Source organism: Nicotiana tabacum, chromosome 10, assembly GCF_000715075.1.
Source record: "Nicotiana tabacum cultivar K326 chromosome 10, ASM71507v2, whole genome shotgun sequence".
Taxonomy (NCBI): domain Eukaryota; kingdom Viridiplantae; phylum Streptophyta; class Magnoliopsida; order Solanales; family Solanaceae; genus Nicotiana; species Nicotiana tabacum.
In genome coordinates, this window is record NC_134089.1 from 69,571,590 (window position 1) to 69,594,820 (window position 23,231).

Consider the following 23,231-nt stretch of genomic DNA (forward strand, 5'->3'; position numbering starts at 1 on the left):
CGATGTTCATTTACGCTTGACCCAACGACAATGCCAAGGATGAGAAATTCCCAAGGCGAGCAGGTAGTACTGGCAAAGTCTGGTATCATGTCTAGCTATCCCATCTCCGTATCTTTACAATTAATGCATTCTATACTACGCTATATTTCCGCTCCTATATAAAGGGGATCTCCATCACTTTGTAAGGGGCTGTTGTTGCTCTAACTATTCTACACAAAATTAATAACAACTTTCTCTCTTTTCTCTTTAACATATTCTCTCGATGCTATCGTTATTGCTTATTACTTTCATACTTGTTCTTCATTTATTGCTTGATAACGGCCATAAAGAGCTTCATTTAATTATATTCTAACTGTTAGTCCCTTCCCGGTTACCCTCGATAGCTCAAGTCCGAGCCTAGGCATCGATCTCGAGGCCCTTTATCGGTTAGCCTGAGGCCCGGACGGCTAGCCCCTCGATTTGATTATAACTCGGCTTTAGTTCGTAATTCCGCCGTTAAGCTTCACATATCTAGGATCACCTGCTCTAACAACTAGCATAAAAATAGATCACGTATTTTTAGAGTTCCGTCAACAAATTTAATTGTTATTACCATTTTCACGGTAAACATGATGCAATATTCGTTGAAGACCAGACTATTGAAGATATTGACAAAGCTGAGAAAATAGATTCTCAAAGCAATGAGAGCTTAGTTGATATTGATCCAATTTCTATTGCTAAGGTAACCATTACATATGAAGGAACCAAAGACAATAATAAGATAATGATCAACATCAAAATAATCATTATGGTATAGATGTTATGGATGCTCTAGTTGATGAAGATGTGGTTGATCAGCAACAAATTTATGTTCTGGTAACTACTTTAAATGCTCCTTAAACCTCTGTTACAAGATCTACAAGGGAGAAGCAAAAATCCATGCACTATCCTCCTAATAAGTATATACTTTTGACTGACATAGGAGAATCTGAGAGCTATGATGCAAGACACTTCCAAAGATCAGTGGATAGAAGCCATGGAAGATGTAATATAGTCACTCTATGAGAATGGCACAAATGAGTTAGTAAAATTGCTGAAAAGTAAGAGAGCTTTATCAAATAAATGGATATATAGAGTAAAACAAGATCAACATAACTCTACACCAAGGTACAAGGCGAGGTTAGTTGTTAAAGGTTTTGGCCAGAAGAAAGGAGTTGACTTTGATAAAATTTTATCCCTTGTTGTAACAATGTCTTATACTCGTGTAGTTCTAGTCTTAGCCGTTAATCTAGATTAGAGGTTGAGTAGATGGAAGTAAAGACTTCTTTTCTTTATAGTGTTTTATACGAGAGATTTATATGGAGCAACTTGATGGGTTTTGTAAATAAGGGAAAAGAAAACTATGTTTGCAAATAGAAAAGGAGCCTATATGGATTGAATCAAGCTCCAAGGAAATGGTATTTGAAGTTTGAATATGTCATAGAAAAATAAGGGTACAAGAAAAATTCTTTAGATCACTGTGCATTCTTCCAGAAGTTCTCTGCTGATGACTTTATTATCTTATTTCTTTATGTGGATGAAATGCTTATTGTTGACAAAAATAAATCCAGAACGGCAGTCCTTAAGAAACAATTAAGCAAATCGTTGAAAGACTTAGGTCCAGCAAAGAAAATCTTGGGCATTCAAATCCATCGATACAGAGATAGAAATGAGTTATTTTTGTCCCAAAAGCAATACATTGAGAAGGTACACAAAAGGTTCAATATGACAGCAAAAGTGTTTAGTACTCCTCTTTCTAAACACTTTAATTTGAGTATTAGTGAGAGTCCATCTATTGATGAAGAGAAAAAAGAGATGTCTCGTATTCCTTACTCTTTTTTTAGTGGTAGTTTGATGGATGTTATAGTTTGCAGTAGACCAAATATTGCACATGTCGTTAGTACTGTTAGTAGATTACTTTCTAGGATTAGAAAGGAACATTGGGATGCAGTAAAATAGATATTATGGTATATGAAAGTTACTGCAGATTTGAAGTTGTGCTTTAGCGGGGATTTTGTTAGGCCATGTCCATGTTGTCTAGCCAAAGGCCCAATGGCCTAATTATATTCTTTTTTAGTTTTCATTCCTATTCGGAATTGGTTTTGATTTTTATTCTTATTTGGGGTTGGTTTTAACTTTAATAGAAAGCACCACTCATTATTTAAAAATAGAAAAACCTTGGGGAATTATTGAATGTTCATAGGTATAAGTCTTTAAAAGACTTTAGCACATAAAAGTAGCTTTTGAGAGAGCTTATATCAAGAGAGAAGAGAGAAGAAAAAGTATTCGTTTTGCGGCAGATTTTATTCCAACCAACTATCTTTAAATCACATTTTCCATTCAAATCATGTTTTTCGATTTGTTAACCGTTGGATCGGACTGAAATTTTGACAGAGCATTCTATCATCTTAGTCTTTTATTTGAACGGTGAAGATTGGATTTAGTGAACTGTAGGATCCGATTTCGAGCCCCGAATAGCAGCTGTATTTTCATAATTTCTTCTTTCTTCAATTAATTTGTTGTTGCTCTCGTTGCTATTGTTGATCCGTATTTGGCACTTATTGTGTAGTCAATTTAGAGAATTTTTGTAACCCTCTTATTATTATAAAGAGTATTTGGATCTTTGTAATCCCGTGATTTTTACCTTCGATTTGAAAGGTTTTCCACGTTAAAATTTAGTGTTCTTATTTTCGGGTTTGCATCTTCCTTGCCATAACAAAAGAGACATCCACAACGCGATCGGTCAATAAAAAGGACCGGTAGATCTTTTGGAATAGCAAGCTTTTGATAAAGAATATATATATAACACTTTAAAAAAATCCCAAATAAGATCGGGGAAAAAGTAAAGTATTACGTAAGACAAAACATAATTCATATGGTATTCATGCTTTTTAGTAAGGGTGTACATACGTCGGATTGGTTCGAATTTTGCAATTACCAAACCAAATCAATTGTGTCGGGTTATTAAATCTAAAGACCAAACTAAACCAATAAAACTCGGATTTTTCAATCTCAGGTTTTTTCGAGTTTTCGGGTTTTTTTCTAGTAAATTCTTCATAGCACAAAACATATAATCTGTGCTCAAAATATTTCTTTAATCTTAGTAAGATACAACTATATAAGGTATTTTTCAAGAAAATAATACAAAATATGAGATGTGTCATGGCATTATCCTAAAATATTCAACAATAAAGACAATAAAATTATGTAATATAAATATTGCTAATTAAAAAGTCATAATAAAAATAAATATTTTCTAAAAATACTAAGTCATGCTAAAATAAGTAGACTAATAAGGGGTATTAATTACATGACTAAACGCAAAAAGAAAAAGAAAAATAGGTTATGCATTTTTATCAACATTATTGCAAAACAAAAAATATATATTCTATACATTGTCATTCGTAGTATTGAATTGAATGTCTTTTGTTAGCATTAATATTGATTTGATTTTGGTTTGGGCTTAAGTTAGCATTATTTAAGTTACTAATATTAATGGATATAAAACTTATTGGAACATTCAAAAGTTCTAAATCCAACCTTGAAATAATACCTTAAAAGATAAAATTATGAAAAATTCAAGAAATATTTATAAATTACATTACAATAAGTATATTTATATATTAAATATATCAAAAATTTCTATATATGTAATGTCGGGTTGGTTTGGTTTCAGTTTGACTTTCTTTAGTTAAAATGAAACCAAACTAATTATGGTCGGGGTTTTTTCCAACACCAAACCAAATCAAATCAAACCATAGTTGAATTTTTTTTCTCGATTTGACTCGGATTATTGGAGTGATGCGATTTCTCGGTTTCCTTTATATACCCCTACTTTTTAGCTCAAAGGGATGATTCGTAAAGTATGTTGATCCAAAGCGAAAAATATGTATCATGGGCGGGTAGTTCCTATTATGACATTAAAGTAAGACTCTCGTAGTACGATGGTTGGGCAAATCTTAATGAGAATGCTATGTCTCTAAAGATGGGTGCATGTGGTGCTAGTGATGGAGGACAGTCTGATGAGGGCGGGCTAGTGGGAAGGATTGAAAAGCTTTTTGACATGTACATTTTAGAATAAAATGTGCATACGAAACCTTAGATGAATCATACATTAGAGAGGGAGAAGAAAGAGAAGTGCTACATAAGACAAAATACAAGTTCTATGTTTTTCTATATTTTTAATAGTTCGCTTTTGAAAAGATTATGACATAATCCAAACAATAAATTCATATGGTCTGTTAGGACGAAATGGGCAATATGTTACATGAGCTTGAACTATTTTATAATATTAACTAATTAATTGCAAATTGCTTCTTAACGCTGTTGCTGTATGCAATATAGTAGTTAATTCCCTCTAGGCCAAACATGCTGAAATGATCGAATGAAAAATTGAGCAGTACCAATTATAGTCTCCTAATCTTTTTTATTTGTTTGCTTGTTTATTTCTTGGTGTGTTTCTGGTTTTCTTCTTTTTGGAATAACAACTTGCCTATGTAATCGAAGAGGATTTTGCTTTTCACAATTGGGTCCATGTCTTTATTAGCCACAACAAGAATTGTTTCTTTTTCAAAATTTGTGTGATTCTTTTGCTTTGCATAGAAACCCATCCAAATACGCAGCACTTAAAATTGGTTTCGTTCCCAAAGAATATCAAACCCCACAAAATGCAATTAATGTAACCAAATTAATTGGTTTATGCCCAATTTGTGGACTCCACAACCCACAATTTCAAACCACCTCCCTTACTAACCTTCACAACGCTCTCGTCCACATGTTATCTTGTTGCTTTTCTAATAAGCTACTTTTTTTCTTGAACGCGTTTTATGTTCTCATGTATATATACGTTCGTTGCTTTAACCATTTTCACCTAAAGCAAAACAAAAATAAAGGGGCGATTTTCTAAAAAAATTACGAGATATATATTGAAGTTCATTATATATTGTTTGCCCATAAATAGTACTTCTTCTAATATTCGTGATGATTGAACTTCAGTATTCGAAATGCTAATGAAATATAAAAATTAAATTTGAGGAGTATTGGTAAAAAATAATTTCACTAACATATTACTAAAAATTTGCCCACATGAAATATAGATCCTAACACAACTCAACTTCTTAATACTCTTTTTCACTTTTACTTTAAATGTTCATTATCTCGACTTCAACTAAGTATTGTCAGACACCTCACATTTTGTAGTTTTTTCTAATTCATTTCTCGTCGGTTTATCTCTTTTGTTAACGAAGTATATCTAATTATGAGCCTTTAGATGAATTATTTTGGTCAGAGGGCCGCCTATCCATGTCAGCTGTCAAGGGAGAACGAGATGCTATTGTAGTGCCCTACTAATTAAGTTTGGTTTCTTAGGATTGGCTCGTACAAATACAATAATCAATTACGCGCCCAAATTGTCCAAGTTAATTATTAGGTTCTGACAAATACAATAATCAATACATTTGTCACACAAGGGAAAATATTAAAATTAAAATCCCTCGTTGGAAGTTCGGTACTCACACATTTTGTTAGCCAAAAATTCTGGCTGCAGTAGTAATATATCCAAAGAAAAACAATCAGGTAAAATGTATTACTCTATTAAGGTGGTAATGCATTTGCAAGCTTATTTTGCGGAAGCTATAACTATGTGATACATACAAAAACGCAGTTTGCATAGTTGTTTACAAAAAATGTGAAAGATTGTACTGCAGTAAATGGCTATGTCAAAATTTACGTAGTTATTTACACAAAATATGAAATTATGCAGTTCTGAATAACAACATCAAAATCTAGCTTGAACACAAGCATAACAACTCCTGCAAGCTATCAAAAAACATTTAGACAACTTTTGTTGTTGTAACGAGTCGGCTGGTCGTTTTGAGTATTTTAGTCCCGATCCCCTATTTACTGCCTCATTTGTGCTATATTATGATTATGTGACTTGTCGGGATGTTTGGTTTTGGTTTCAAGTGAGTTCCCGAGTGAGATGTGACACATAGTCCCTACGTTGGAGCTTTAAGTTGAAAGAGTTAACCGTAGTTTGACTTTTTGTAGATGACTCCAGAATAGAGTTTTGACTGTTCTAATAGCTCCGTATGGTAATTTTGATGTTAGGAGCATGTCCAGATGTTGATTTGGAGGTCCGTAGGTCATTTCTGTGAGAAATGGCTAACATTGGAAAGTTAAAGGTTTGGAAGGTTGGGAAGTTTGATTGGAAGTTGACTTTATTGATATCGAGGTCGGAATCTGATTCCGGAAGTTGAAATAGGTCTGCAATGTCATTTATGACTTGTGTGCAAAATTTGAGGTCAATCAGAGTTGTTTTGCTATCGGCATTAGTTTTGGAATTCAAAAGTTCATAAGTTCTTTAGGCTTAAATCGATGTGCGATACGTGATTCTAATATTGTTGGATGTGATTTGATGCTTTGAGTGTGTTCGTATGATGTTTTTGGGGGCTGTTGGTTCACTCGTTTTTCTTCATCGCGGAATACCAATGCTCAAAACGACAGGTTGGATCGTTATATTCTCCCCTACATAAACATACATTTGTCCTCAAACGTGCCAAGATTCGTTCCAAAATCAAATCATTGTATAAAATCATCGCACATATACTCATGGGTGATACCACGTCACCACAATCCATATAAGTCTAACTACACATCCTAAATGAAAATCCTTACTTCAACCTTAGTCCACAAACCTAAGAACCCAAATCTCTACATCCAGAATCCATCATGAGGCCCGATTCTCGCATCTGAATACAATGCAAGTCTGAACAAGCTGTATCAAACCATAACCATAACCCAAGATATAATCACATGATATACCACATAACCCAGATACTCGTAGCAATAACTTCTGACCATAATAGTTGCCCATTCACGAACCCGGTACTAGTAACAAACCTCATCTCAATTATAATACTATTCTAAACCTTCGCACACTGCCAATGGTGAAAGAAACAGACAAATAATCATAACCACTCATCAGGTCAACAAGTCGTGGAGCTCTCTTTCCCAACAAGAACCATAGCCCAAAGTCTAAGCTGACTAATGATGCTATTTTTCCAAACATACCTTAATTAGATCGGATAGAACTCATTCCAGGTCCAATAACCTCACCTCATCGAGTACAGCCTACTCGACCGATATGCTACACCAATGCCATCTGTAGCCCTATATCGTGCAATCCGTGCACCAAATAAGCAACAACTCGAATATACCCAATGATAAAAAGAGAATCGAATAAGAGAACTATCCCGCAAGCTATATAGACATCCTCACAAAGCGCAATGCTATGAACCCATCATACAAAGGAGAAAAAAACACACGAAATCACCACAAAAAATCATATCCCAACATAACTCTGCTGCGATGCGTGACCCCATCCAAACATCGGTCGACATAAAATACCCTGATTCATATGCTCAAAATCAACAACCATACGCAAATCAACAACAAACACACGAAGTGCATGACCATAACCATGGAGAAATGGAAAGCACCACATACCATAAACAGGAAAGACCATAACCAAGGCGCAATCAACCATTCAACACCCCAAGAACCATATCGCTCGAATTTCCCCATAAGGCCCAAACAAAAACGCATTATGTGTGCAAATACCCAATAGATCACAACCAATTATGTCATAGAAGAGTAACACATAGAAAATATCAGAACATGAACAAGCTCCACTCTAACCAAATGACACACCCCTAAACAATAGCTGTGCGGAGTCAACAAATTCGACCCGGTGTAGAATACACATTCTCATTAGGCTTACCACTGGGACCCTACTTCAACTTTGGTCAATCACAAATAGATAATTAACCCTCTAAAAGTCCACAATAACCTAACTATAACACATATTATTAGCTGTCTAACCTTATCCATACCTTTACAGTCTACAAGGAAGAAATAATATGAATACATGAATCATCATATCCTATCCCAACTACACCACTCGAATGACTAACACATCTCTCACACACAATCATTTCATAAGAAATACCTTTATAATTATTTCGTTCCACATAGCAGAATCTGAACATCAGCAGTCGATCAACCAGGCGAGTACCGTAATACCAATGAAGCATCAATAAGTCAAAACACAAAGCTCCTTCTAAGATGCGCACACTTCTCAGGTGATACCGAATAGTGCCAACATTCTTCTAAATATATGAAACTATCCATGCTGTCTAGAACTCATGATCTTCCCTTCGAAAATGAACCACAAACTTGTACATGCAAATCTCTATCCCTCACGACACACCGTCTCCATCATACTATCCTATGAAACCTCGAGAATCACATCAACTCCGAGTCACAAGCAGAATACACGCTCAACTAGGCGTAAACCTTCCATTTGGTCCTATTCAGGAGAAAATCATAATGCACAACAAACTTCCCATGCATGTAGAAAATATCCATCTCAAGTCGTGGTCGACATTATCCGGAACTCTTCGGAACCCATTTGCACATAAGCAAGCCATCAAAATTGAATCTCTCGAACCCAACCAAATCACGCATATTGCCAAACCCAGAAGTATTATCGCAAAACACCGGTAGAGACTCACTACGTCAAAAGAACCAAAAGAACTGATTATTTTCACTACTATGTTGATCCAATCTACTACCATGCTAACCTATTTCTTAGAGTTCCTTCCGATTCGCCTTCAAGTTAATACTTCACATTGTCAATACACTACAATCCTTAACCCAAAACTCACCACAAGGGATCTTAGCATGAAACTATGTCGTCCTAAAGCTCATAAGCCACTACATTCCCTCATAAGAACCCAAAAGTACCACAACTGAGATGCCCACTATGAAGAGATCTGCTGCAAATTTGAAGCTATTTCTTTAACCTTTATGATACTGAAATATAGAATTGCTCCTAATTAAGTCCATCTGAGTCTTCCTAACGGTACAAAAATACCACAAGTCTCGACACCATCCAATACAATTTTGATATCATAGCCATATATAGAAATCCAGAAAAAATCCTCAAAGACCACATATGAATCTTGAACCATGTAGAATCTTGCTGAGGATCATCCACCATATTCTAATCTTAGATGCACTACCAAAATGAGTCGAACGACTCGTGCTCCCTTAGTACACAAACACCTCAAGAAGTAAGCCACATCTCTAAGCAACTGAGTAAATCTACTCCATGCACACTACCTCCACCATGAATAGAAAACCCAAATAATTCCAAGATTTCCAATATTCCCATAAAGCATAACACATCGTGCATATAGAAATCTCCTTGCTCACAACATCCTCCAAGCCAACTTATTCAAGTCATAACTGATCCAAAAACAGGTCTTAGGCCGAAACTAATGTAGCACATAACCATGCAACCTGATTGTCAATAGTAGACTCCCCCACATGGCTCAAAGCCATAGAACACAACATCCGACATCCTACATGCCCTTACTCCATTAATGCCATAATATCGCACTGTAATTCAACTAAATCCTTTATAATCTCATGTAGCACTAATCATGAAAATACCTCAAATCATTTGCTAAACTCATATTAATCCTCGTGATAGTCAAGCCAACTTCCTCAAGCGATCCAAACTCAAATTGCAACACCTATAACCTACTGGTAGAAAGAAACTCTTCACATAATCATCATAAGAATCACACAACCTCAAAACATCCCACAGGAGATAACCCACCTTCTTAGCCTCAAATTAGAATACCTCTATGCCCTTTCATGGCCACAACCACTATATAATCACTAAATCATTTCGAGTCAAATCGTCAGCAAGACATAAGAATATACTTCATCTATCAAATGAACAACATGAAAGATCCCCCAACACACTCATAACTTCAGACGGTACAACACATCAAGGCGGAATTCAAGCATCCAATAGTCCTTTTCTTATCCCAAGCAAACTCTTCTCGTCACTTCCAAACCCTTTGAAAGAATCTCGCAGTCACATCATACTCATCATATAGCCATTCAACCACTCACGGAGCCATAAATCCCACTCTTAGGGATACTACCGAACATATAAGTCCAAAAGCACATGCTTACACAGTTGAAACTACCAAGCCTAAACTGCAGTCTCAACCTGGCCTCAAGTCCTCCAGACTAGCCCATTACCAAAACATAGAAAACACATCTCGTGCCTTATCCATGGAATCACAAGTCATTGATGCACAACCGATACCAAGCACTCACAACACATACGAGTGAGTGGAAGGAATTCACAGAGATATGCTTTTGTCATGATCCCGGTTCACCCTCTGTGAACCATCGTGACGGCACCTAGTCTCTACGACTAGGTAAGCCTGACAATGAGGAATATAAACAATAATTGCGGGAGAAAGAATTAAAAACCAAAATAGTAAAACGAAACAGTGTTTAAGCTGCTGCTCGATACATGCAATAACAACTCTCGAAGCTAACAACAATTTCCAAAACTCGGAATCTCATGAAACACAAGATAAGAGACACATAAGAACCTCTAACTCCGGAAATATCTAATTAAAGGAAAATTACTAAAGGCTATACATTTTACAGAAAGATAGAAAGGGACTCCTTAGTCTGCGGACGCGGCAGATATACCTCGAAGTCTCTACAGAAGTGCTTCTTCTCAAGGATGATAAGACTGAATGGAAGTACCTGGATCTGCACAACAAAAATGTGCAGAAGAGTAGCATGAGCATACCACAGTGGTGCCCAGTAAGTATCAAGATTAACCTTGGTGGACTAGTGACGAGGAACAATCAGGATACCTACCAGTCTAATAAAACTATACAAATATAGGAACAACGGGACATGATGTATATATAAAGAGTACACGAAATGGCTAACAATACTACAATCACAATAAAGGAAGAAAACAGCAAGTAACAACGAAATATTAAGAATAATGACATAGAAGAGCGAGCAAAACACAACCCAAATCCTAAAGTCATAATACAGTACATGTAAGCAATAACTCAGATCCTACGACAGTGTTCACATCAAGCCTTATCCAACAATTTCCACGAAGTACCGAACCTCGGACAAATTACAACTCACGAGTCCTAGTACCTGAAATCTAACACTTGGCATCTTGTGCCCCCATCAACCCCATGGTCATGCTGACAACTCACTTGCTAACTAGGGCCACTCTCACATATATAATAAGTAAACGAGGGTGTACATCTATACTCAACAAAATCAAGAGGACTTCACATCCAATAGGAGTGTTCAACTACGTGTATGCTTGTGCAAGTGCTTTAACATAGTTCCTACCAACTAATAAGCGTAAGGAAAAGAACGGACAACACGTAAGATGTTTCTCACAACATCCACGGGGTAAAGCTCATACAGGTAAGCGTACCACAACACAATATTAAACAAAGAGAATGCCCCAAGGTCATCACAAATCCTCACAGTCAATCCCTGGCATAGCCCACCTTATCTCGCCACATGTGTAGATAATAACATAATAAGTTCCCTCCTTGTTTCGCCACACGTGCATCATAATGTTCCCACCTTATCTCGCCACATGCGCAACCCACATATAAGCATATATACATATCCCGCCTTGTCACACCGCATGTGCAATATATCAATAGTAACAATAGCACGGAAAAAACCTCGTGCAACCCCTCAACAACAATCCGGACAGCAGAGACCTCGTGCACAACACAACAACAACTACACGGCAGAGACCTCGTGTACCAACACAACCAGCACAACAACAACTGTGACAGTAATACAAAATATAGCGAGTGAATCCACTCCAAAACTTTAAATCGCAAGGAATCGGTATAACCAGTTCACAAGAATAGCCACAATAAGAAAAATGAAAGGCATAAAGGGAACAGTTCAACGAAAGGGGAACTAACATGTAGTGACGATCCTAAAATAAACAAATCATTACAAGGAAGACCACACGAGTCTAGTAGTCCCAAATAAAAGCAAGTTGACAATGATATAAGTCATCTAAACTCCGTTTAAGGTTGGGAAGTTACGAGAATATTCGATAATTTCAATTAAGGGAAGGTGATCTTAGTTGTACTTAAGACTAGGCGATTATAGGAGGGATGACAATAACCCTCAATAACATAGGCAGTTGTGAAAAGGTAGCATGATGATAAGAGAGACGAAATTCTTCAGTTAAATCAAATAGGATGACAATTAGGCAATAAGAGTAAATCATGAAGCAAATAATTCCAACTAAGCATGTAGAGCTGAAACTAATAAGCAGGAACTCAGTCATATCAAGAATAACTCATACGTAGTGAATATAAGAACCTAAGAACACTAAAAGGCCAACTATCGACAATTAAGTCCGAGTACGCACTCGTCACCTTGCGTACATGGATTACAATAAACATAGAAGACTCAATCCTAAGGGGAAGTCCCCACACAAGGTTAGGCAAGATACTTACCTCAAAGACGACAACTCAATACTCTAAAATGTACTTCTCAGACGAAAAGACCTCCGGACAGCTCAAATCCAACTATAACAACTCCAAAACACACATAAATCAAATATGGCACTATTCTGAAAAATAAAGTTTAAATCATTTCAAAAATATAAACTAATCGACCCAAAGGTCGACCCCCTAGCCCGCACCTCGGAACCCATCAAATTTTACAAAATCTGATCACCCATTCCAAAATGAGTTCAACCATACAAAATTTATCCAATTCCGATACCATTTGGTCTCTCAAATCATGATTTTCCATTTTGAAATTTTTCTTAAAAAACCAACTCTTTCCCCAACCCAAAATACAATTTAAATGATAAAAATAAAAAAAAATTCATAGAATATATTTAATTCTAGTTGAAGAACACTTACCCAATCGAATTTCATGAAAAACCCACAAAAAATCGCCAAGAACCGAGCTCTAGAAATCAAAATATGATGAAAAATGGTGTAACCCTCGATTTTGAAATATATTTTGTCTGCCCAGGTGTTTGTTCATTGCAATCGCGGGAGAAGTGATGCGATCGCATAGGAGAAAATAGCTACTGTCCCAAAATGTCCTATGTGATCGCGGGCAAATCAATGCAATCGCATAGAAGAAAAATGTTGTTGTCCAAATTTGTGCTATGTTATCACAGACAAATTAATGCAATTGCATAGAAGGAAAATGTTGCTGTCCAAATTTGGGCTATGCTATCGCAGACAAATCAATGCAATCGCATAGAAGGAGAATGCTGCTATCCAAATTTGTGCTATGCGATCGTGAACGGATCAATGCGATCGCATAGAAGGAAAATATGGCAGGTTAACATTATACTACGCGATCGCGGCTACGCCTATGCGATCGCATAGAAGGAAATACCAAATAGCAGAACATCAGTTCAAACATAGGGAAAAATGACCCGTAGCCCATCCGAAACACACTCGAGGCTCCCGGGACCCCGTCTAATCACACAAACAAGTCATATAACCTAACATGGACTCGCTCGAGGTTTCAAATCACATTAAAAAACACCAAAACAACGAATCAAACAAAAAATCAAACTTATGAATTTCCAAATCTTCAAATATCAAATCTCATGCCGAAACCTATCAATTCAACTCGGAATAATGCCAAATTTTGCAGACAAGTCCAAAATGACATAATGGAGCTGCTCCAACTCTCGGAATCACATTCTGATCCCGATATCACAAAAGTCAATTATGGGTCAAACTTCTCCGTTTTCCAAACTTCAACTTTTCCAACTTTCGCCGAAATGCCTTAATTTACCATACGGACCTCCAAATCCGAATCCGGATGCGCGCCTAGGTCCAAGATCACCATACGAAGTTATTGGAATCATCAAAAATTCATTCCGGGGCCGTTTACTCAAAAGTCCAATTCCGGTCAAATTCTCACCGTTCAAACTTCCAACACTAGATTCCTTCTTCCAATTTGACTCTGAATCTTCCATTAACTGAATTCAATCATGCACACAAGTCGATACTCATATTATGAAGCTGTTCAAGACCGTGTGCCACCGAACGGAGCTTAAATTCTCGTAATGACCGGCCGGGTCATTACATCCTCCCCCTCTTAAAACCAACGTTCGTCCTTGAACGTGCCAAGATTTGCCTTGAGTCCTCAAGTCACTGAATGCACACTTCCAACATACACCCGCAGGTGATCCCACGTCATCCCAATCCACATAAGCCTGACGACACTTTCTCAACTAAAATTTAGCCTTTCTAGCAATACCAATAAGCCTTAGAACCAGAATTCTCACCTTCCATCCATTTCCAAAAGACCCGATTCTAAATCCATACCCAGTATCAGTCTCAACCAGCTACATCAATTCATACCAACGCCCATATAGTACAACCTTACAACACAACACATCAAATATAGGCCCACAATAATATTTCTAATCATAATATTCGCCCGAAATCAAATTTAGCACCGGCCATAAGCCCCATATTCAATAGGAACCCGTTTCAAACCTCCACAACACTGGAGATGACACAATAACCATGAAAGCCACATAACTAAACACCTGAATCATCAAATCTCAGCTAATACCAACGGGCACACACCATACAAGCTAAAACTCAATAAGCACAGAACGAAAATGACTGAATATGAGAAGGAAACACATAAGGGAACTATCAAACAAGCTAAACAAGAACAAAATTTCTATCAATACCAATCTACAAAACAATCTAACAAGAAAGAATTAAAGCATATAAACAAATCACAAGGATCTCATACTGATATAGCTCCCACCGCGGTACATAGCCCGGTCTCAACACATCAAAACATATGAAATCACAAGGGTCCGGCCCTCCACTCTAAATCACAAGTAGGTAGTACATCAAACCAGCTGAAACCTTTTACTAGATCAGTTTCGTCAACAAGATTACAACACGCAATGGCTCCCATACTGGTGGAGCATAAAATTCACAGCTCGTAGCGAAAAATACTCAGAAATCACATCAAGCCTACCGAAATGGACAACAAGAATTTACTACTAGCCTCATAACTCCCGATAATGGCTATAAACAGACGATAGACACGGCTATCACTCATAGAACCTCCCAACGGGGTAATCACATAAACAGAGTGCTAATCATGAAATGCACCCATAAATGGAGTAACAAATAGGGGAACTTACCCTGATAAGCAGAATTGTAATGAACTACGGATGGTGCTCGTCTATAACAAACTGAAATCATACATGAGTGACATTCAGCTGGCACGGCGGCCCCAAGCCTACTATATGAACACATCAACGAGCTAAGCCTCCCCCTCTTGGGCGCCCTCTACTCGCCTGAATACCTCACTGTGACATATCGGCCCGAAGTCTGGGACAATCCCTCACCATATGGCTAGTATCTCCACATTCAAAGCACCCTTTCTATTGACGAGGCCGTGGGAACTGTGCGGTACGGGCACCCCGAGACCCATGAACACCTGAGTCACTATGCAAAGCCTGAAGCACGAACTGAACTGGCTAACCCATAAAACCTCTACCATGACGCACCCTACCTCCAAAATAAGGTCCAACAGATCTCCTCGGTCTACGAGGCCTCCTCGCCTCCTCAAACTCTCTTTCCTGATCTCGTTTGCCCTCTCTCTCATGGCCCTGCCTGTCCTCTCTCTCCCTAGTATGTGTACCCTCTATCCTCCTAGCAATGCTCACCACCTGTTGATAAGAAATATCTATCTCCAACTCACAAGCCATGCTAGACCTGATGCTGGGAATAAGCCACTCAATAAACCGGCGAACCCTCTCGTGAATAGTAGAAACCAAGGCTGGGGCATGTCTAGCCAAGCTGGTATAACGGACAGCATACTCCGAGACAGTCATAGTACCCTGGCGCAAATGCTTAAACTCTGCGTGCCATGTATCCCTAAGGCTCTAAGGGACACACTCTCTTAGGAACATATCTGAAAACTGGGTCCAAGTCAATGAAGTTGCCTCATCCGAATTGTCTAACTCATAGGTGCGCCACCACTCATAGGCAACTCCTCGAAGCTGGAAGGCAGTGAAAGAAACCTCACTCCTTTCTGATATACCCATAGTACGGAGGATACGGTGACACTCTTCCAGAAATCCCAAGGCATCATCTGATGCTAACCCACTGAATACAAGGGGATCATACTTCTTAAACCTCTCAAGTCTCCACTGCTCATCCTTTGAAGCCGCTGCCCTATCCTCAGGCTGACCTGGAACTACAGGCTATACAGGAATAATCTCTGGGACTAGATCAACCTGCACTCTCTACTCAGGAGTGCGGGCGGCAGGAGTCTGTGCTCCTCCCCCGATCTGAGATGTGGCTGCAGTAAGGGGAAGCAACCTTGCCTGAGCCAAAGTGGTGTACATGCTCATGAACTATGCAAGAGTCTCCTAAAGAGCTGGAGTAATAGTAGTAGTAGGCGTATCAGGTGCCTGGACTCCGGTCAGGACTGCTGGTGGTACCTCGGTGGCAGCTCGTGCGGGTGCTCTGGTTGCACCACGTGCACGTCGTCGGCCTCTACCCCAGCCTCAGCCTCTGACGGCTACAGTAGCGGGCACAGGTGCCTGATCATCTCTGGTAACACGTGTCCTTACCATCTGTGAGAGAATAGAAGATAGAGGTTTAGGATTGTGATGTTAAAAATCTCGCACGACAGGGAAATTAAATGAAGTGGAATTTTCCTAATGGTTATAGAGCCTCTCACAGATAAGTACAGACGTCTCTGTACCGATCCGCGAGACTCTAATAAACCGGCTTGTGATTCATGACTCCTATGAACCTAGAGCTCTAATACCAACTTGTCGCGACCTCGGTTCACCCTCCGTGAACCATCGTGACGACACCTAGTCTCTACGACATGGTAAGCTTAACAATGCAGAATATAAACAATAATTGCGGGAGAAATAATTAAAAACCAAAATAGTAAAATGAAACAGTGTTTAAGGTGCCGCTCGGCACATACAATAACAAATCTCGAAGCTAACAACAATTCCCAAAACCCGGAATCTCATGAATAACAAGCTAAGAGATACATAAGAAGCTCTAACTCCGGAAATGTCTAAACAAAGGAAAATTACTGAAGGGCTATACTTTTTACAGAAAGATAAAAAGGGACTCCTCAGTCTGTAGACGCGGCGGATATACCTCAAAGCCTCTACAGAAGTGCCTCGCCTCAAGGATGATAAAACTGATTGGAAGTACCTGGATCTGCACAACAAAAATGTGCAGAAGAGTAGCATGAGCACACCACAGCGGTGCCCAGTAAGTATCAAGACTAACCTCAGTGAAGTAGTGATGAGTAACAGTCAAGACAACTACTGGTCCAATAAAACTATAAAAATATAGGAGCAACGGTACATGATGTATATATAAAGACTACACGAAATGGCTAACAATACTACAATCAGAATAAGGAAAGAAAACAACAAGTAACAACGAAAATACTAAGAATAATGACATACAATAGCGAGCAAAAACACAACCCAAATCCTAAAGTCACAATACAGTACAAGTAAGCAATAACTCAGATCCTACGACAATGTTCACTTCAGGCCTTATCCAACAATTTCCAAGAAGTACCAAATCTCGGACAATTACAACTCACGGGTCTCAGTACCTGAAATCTAACACTTGGCATCATGTGCCCCCATCAGCCTCATGGTCATACTGACAACTTACTTGCTAACCAGGGCCACTCTCACATATATAATAAGTAAACGAGGGTGTACATCTATACTCAGCAAAATTAGGAGGACTTCACATCCAATAGGAGTGTTCAACTACGTGTATGCTTGTCCAAGTGCTCTAATAAAATTCCTACCAGCTAATAGACGTAAAGAGAAGAGCAGACAACACGTAAGATGTTTCCTCACAACTTCCACGAGGTAAAGCTCATATAGGCAAGCGTACCACAACACAATATTAAATAACAAGAATGCCCCCAAGCCATCACAAATCTTCACAAACAATCCCTGACATAGCCCACCTTGTCTCGCTACATGTGCAAATAATAACATAATAAGGGCCCGCCTTGTTTCACCACACATGCATCATAATGTTCCCACCTTGTCTCGCCACATGCGCAACCCACATATAAGCATATAAACATATCCCACCTTATCACGCCGCATGTGCAATATATCAATAGTAATAATAGCACGGCAAAAACCTCGTGCAACCCCTCAACAACAATCCGCACGGCAGAGACCTCGCGCACAATACAACGACAACCGCACAATAGAGACCTTTTGCACCAACACAACCAGCACAACAATAACAGTGACAGTAATACAAAATATAGCGAGTGAATCCACTCCAAAACTTCAAATCGCAAGGAATGGGTATAACCAGTTCACAAGAATAGCCACAGTAAGAAAAATGAAAGGCATAAAGGGAACAATTCAACTAAAGGGGAAACTAACATGTAGTGACGATCCCAAAATAAACAAATCAGTACAAGGAAGACAACACGAGTCTAGTAGTCCCAAATAAAAGCAAGTCGACAAAGATATAGGTCATCTAAACTCCGTTTAAGGTTGGGAACTTACGAGAATATTCGTTAATTTCAATTAAAGGAAGGTGATCTTAGTTGTACTTAAGACTAGGCGATTATAGGAGGGATAACAATAACCCTCAATAACACAGGCAGTTATGAAAAGGTAGCATGATGATAAGAGAGACGAAGTTCTTTAGTTAAATCAAATAGGATGACAATTAGGCAATAAGAGTAAATCATGAAGCAAATAATTCCAACTAAGCATGTACAGACGAGACTAATAAACAGGAACTCAATCATATCAAGAATAAGTCCATATGTAGTGAATATAAGAACTTAAGAACCCTAAAAGGCCAACTATCGACAATTAAGTCCGAGTACGCACTCATCACCTTGCGTACATGGATTACAATCAACATAGAAGACTCAATCCTAAGGGGAAGTCCCCACACAAGGTTAGGCAAGATACTTACCTCAAAGACGACAACTTGGTACTCTAAAATGGACTTCTCGGGCAAAAAGACCTCCGGACAGCTCAAATCCAACTATAACAACTCCAAAACACACATAAATCGAATAAGGAACTATTCCGAATAATAACGTTTTAATTTTTACAAAAATATAAAAAAATCGATCCAAAAGTCGACCCCCGGGCTCGGGCCTAGAAACCTATCAAATTTTACAAAATCCGATCATCCATTCCAAAATGAGTTCAACCATACAAAATTTATCCAATTCCAATACCATTTGGTCCCTCAAATCATGATTTTTTATTTTGAAATTTTTCTTCAAAAACCAACTCTTTCCCCAACTGAAAATACAATTTAAATGATAAAAATAAAAATAAATTCATGAAATATATTTAATTATAGTTGAAGAACACTTACATAATCGAATTTCGTGAAAAACCCACAAAAAGTCACCAAGAACCGAGCTCTAGAAGTCAAAATATGATGAAAAATGGTGTAACCCTCGATTTTGGAATATATTTTGTCTGCCCAGGTGTTTGTTCATTGCGATCGCGGGAGAAGTGATGCGATCGCATAGAAGAAAATAGCTACTTGCCCAAAATGTCCTATGTGATCGCGGGCAAAGCAATGCAATCGCATAGAAGAAAAATGTTGCTATCCAAATTTGTGCTATGCTATCGCGGACAAATCAGTGCAATCGCATAGAAGGAAAATGCTGCTATCCAAATTTGTGCTATGCAATCACGAACGAATCAATGAAATTGCATAGAAGGAAAATATGGCAGGTTATCATTATACTACGCGATTGCGGCTACGCCTATGCGATCACATAGAAGGAAATACCAGATAGCAGAACAACAGTTCAAACATAGGGAAAAATGACCCGTAGCCCATCCGAAACACACGCGAGGTTCCCGGGACCCCGTCTAATCACACAAACAAGTCATATAACCTAATATGGACTCGCTCAATCTTTCAAATCACATAAAAAACACCAAAACAACAAATCAAACCAAAAATCAAACTTATGAATTTCCAAATCTTCAAACATCAAATCTCATGCCGAAACCTATCAATTCAACTCGGAATAATGCCAAATTTTACAGACAAGTCCAAAATGATATAATGGAGCTTCTCCAACTCTTGTAATCGCATTCCAACCCCGATATCAAAAAAGTTAACTATGGGTTAAACTTGTCCGTTTTCCAAACTTCAACTTTTCCAACTTTTGCCGAAATACCTTAATTTACCCTACGGACCTCCAAATCTGAATCCGGATACGCGCCTAAGTCCAAAATCACCATACGAAGCTGTTGGAATCATCAAAAATTTATTCCGGGGCCGTTTACTCAAAAGTTCAATTCCGGTCAAATTCTCACTATTCAAACTTACAAAACTAGATTCATTCTTCCAATTTGACTCTGAATCATCCATTAACTGAATTCAACCATGCACACAAGTCGATACTCATATTATGAAGTTGTTCAAGACTGTGCACTGCCGAACGGAGCTTAAATTCTCATAATGACTGGCCGGGTCGTTACACTCGATCCCCTCTTCATTCAGAAGTTTCTGAAAGTAAGTTTGCCATCTCCTCTTAATCTGGGCATCTTGCATCAATACTCTACCATCTTCATCCTTGATGTATCTACTAGACATTTTCTCATGACTCGTAGAACCTAGGATCCTAGAGCTCTGATACCAACTTGTCACGATCCAAAATGCACTAATAGTGATGGCACCTAACCTAACCCGATAAGTAAGCCAAATAATAGTCAACACAACTCAAATAAGAATAATAGGAGTCAATGAATAAAACAACTAAACTTTTACACAAATCCCAAAGATTGACAGTGTAAATCATGAGCTTCTAAGACTTAGAATTTATAAAACTGGTATGAAATAAATACATCATTTGTTCAAAATGTAGATAAATAGATTTGCGAATCTAAAGCTACCAAGTACAAGTTACAGCTATATCCAGAAAATAGGTACATCTTCAATGCCAGCTCCTGCCATACACAATATCAACTCCAAGATCTGCATGTAAGGCAGAAATATAGTATGAGTACAACCGACCCCATGTACTCAATATTTAACAAACCTAACCTCAGGTTGAAAGTAGTGATGAACTTAGAAGATAGTCGGAGTCCAACATCAATAATCGATAGTAACATAAGATATAATAATGTCGGAAATTGTAAATAACTTAGAAAATATTATGATCATCTCGATCACCGTTACGAAAAATAGACACACTTTCAAGTATGACAGGCAAAGTCCAAATCTTACCACTGAAATCAATTAAGCAAGAGTTTATTCAAAGAAACTATATTTTTCAATGCACAACACCAGATAAGAATTTTCATTTACTAGTTAGCATGAGAAAAGATACATCTCTATGCCCACGAATAAAATATACATGTCAAATCATCAAATGCCATATACAGGCTTGCATGAGAAAATATATATCTATGCCTACATGTCAAATCATCAAATTTCATATACTGTCTAGTATGAGGAAATATATCGCTATGCCTACATGTCAAGTTATCAAATATCATATATTGTCTAGCATGACGAAATACATCTATATGCTTCCATTTCAAATTTATATGCCAAGTCATCAAATATCAAAATAGTGAAACCATTAAGAATAACCATACTCAACACACTCACGGTGCCTGGACCAAAGCCCACTCCATCACACAAATCAACAATTAGCACTGTACGAGTGCCTGGCATAAATACCCATCACAAAAGCACATATGTGCATGTGGCCACTACTGTCATGTCAGACTCCAGATGGGTGGATCCTGCCCAACCGTTGATTATAATCACATAGCCCAATAGTGGGGTCTGGTGCACGCGTCACCCCAAATCAATAACACTTAGCCCAATATGATCATGGTGTATGCGTCACCTCAAAATCAATACCAAATTGACTCTATGGTCCAAACTCAGTCATTAGCCATTCAAGTCATAGATAAATACATCTCACAATACTCAGTTCAACAGTGTTACACATAAGAAGCATCAACAACATATGAGGAATCAATTCCACAATCATACAGGTTTCAAAACACGAATATAAGAAGGCATGATAGCAAACCAATTCCATAATAGTCTAATAGACACCTCAAATCATAAATACACCAATGCGCGCACACACGCTCGTCACCTAGCGCGTATGTCGCCCTAATACCTCTAATATAACATAATTTCCACAGTTAAATACCCTCAAATCCAAGTTTAGATATGTTACTTACCTCAAACAAGGCAAATCAAATACCGAGCAAGTCAAACAATACTCTAAAAATGCCATCCCGCTCGAACCAACCTCCGAACAACTCGAAACTAGCCAAAAAAAACTTTAAAACATCAAATAATGCCATCGAAAACAGACCCAATGAAAAAGGTCAGATCTTTAATTAACTACTCAAAATAAACAAAAAATGCAACCTAGTGTCACATCTCGAAAACCGACAAAACTCGCAAATTCCGATAACCCATTCAAATACGAGTCTAACTATACTAATTTCACTCAAATCAGACTCTGAATTGATGTTCAAAACTCAGTTATTCACTTTAGGAAAGTTTACACAAAACCCCCCCCATTACTCTTTTAAAATCATCAATCAAATACCAAAATCGAAGATAGAATCATGTAATATTATCAAACACGAGTAGAAAAATACTGTCCCAATCTATATGGTAAAAATTCTCTCCAAAATCACCCAAAAAAAGCTCCAAATCTCCAAATATGATAAAATGAACAAATCCTTGAATATACAATGTTCTGCCCAGGGTAGTCGCATCTTCGATTGAAGACCCGCTTCTGCGCAAACGCCCCAACTCAACCTATGTTGCTTATGCAATAACGAATCCGCTTCTGCGGTCGTGCTTCTACGCTCAGGGGCCTATATTTGTGGACGCGCAGATGCGCCCAAGTCCCTGCACCTGCAGCTTTATGCCCACCAGACACTCTTCGCTTCTGCGATAAGATGTCTGCATCTGCGGTCATGCTTCTGTGCTCAGGGGATTGCACATGCGGACGCATAGGCATAGTTCTCGCACCTGCCGCTTCACTCCCACAAGAACATCTTTTCTTTTGCAATAAAATGTCTGCATTTGTAGACTCATATCTTCTTTTAAACTTCCGTAGATGCGGAAACACCAGCACTAGAAATTCTTCAGTAGTGCAACATGAGACAAAATGATCAGAACCAAGTCTGAAACTCCCACGAGTCCCTCGGTATCCTGTCCCAACATACCAATAAGTCCCAAAACATAATGCGGACCTAC